Raw genomic sequence first — 1,035 nt, forward strand, 5'->3', positions numbered from 1 at the left:
TTTTTAGGAGTATAGGTTTTATTTTTGGTTGCCTGCGATAGCACACCAAATTTTGGCGCAAAATGATACAAATTCTCCCAATGAGAATATAAATCATATGACGAGTGAAAGTCCTTCCACAAAATGCAATCACTCAACAAACAACAAAGGGAAAAACATCAAGTCTTCCTAAAGCCTCATCATCAAAACAACAAATGGTGTGGCCGAGGTAATATAAACACTTTAGCATTAAAATTTAATCTGTGCAAAAAAGTGAAATTAATATTCTGCGATACATTCTTCATGAAAGAACAAAATTGTGCAATCAACAGATGATTCTTCACACGAGAATATAAATCATGGAAGAATAATATCATCCAAATATCAAAATTCTTCAAGCTACAAAAGAATGATGAAGGGATCCAAAGAGGCCACTAAACCTCGCATATGTCGTCCAAAGAAATCAGCTTACTTTCAAGATCAAGCTATGATCCTTCGAACGTCCAGAAAAAGCTTCAAAAGGCAGATACTAAGAATTCGTCACAGATAAACTGCCATTCTAGAAGAAGAAAGTAGTTGAAGATAAAGAAGTCTGAGTCTAAACAAGTCAAGAACATTCCCTAAGCTTGACTAGCATAAAGCGAAATTAGACTTGGGAATGGGAGGCAATTGATGAGACCATAAAAATCATTAAGGTCGTCCATTACATTAGTGCGCCATTAAAGAAAGATGAGTAACTGTTCAACACATTCAATAACGATAGTCAAAGGTCTTAAACTCTCGTCAAGACAAAGAACATTACAATTAGGGTAATAATCACCCTCATTTATGTCCAACAGCTACCTAACTCACCTATAAAAGGTACAATTTACCTCACTTGCTAAGGTATGACAAAAACTACTACAAAACACCATCTATATACGAAAGATATAGGTTGATACTAACTTAAGCATCAGAGGCTCCCCCACCGGGCACAACCCGATGGTCTTTGCAATCAACTCTCTTTATCTTGTAGGTCTTACAAGATCGTCAAGAGCTTCGGATTGGACAAGTGAC

Source organism: Quercus robur, chromosome 5 (genome assembly GCF_932294415.1).
Source record: "Quercus robur chromosome 5, dhQueRobu3.1, whole genome shotgun sequence".
NCBI classification, from domain to species: domain Eukaryota; kingdom Viridiplantae; phylum Streptophyta; class Magnoliopsida; order Fagales; family Fagaceae; genus Quercus; species Quercus robur.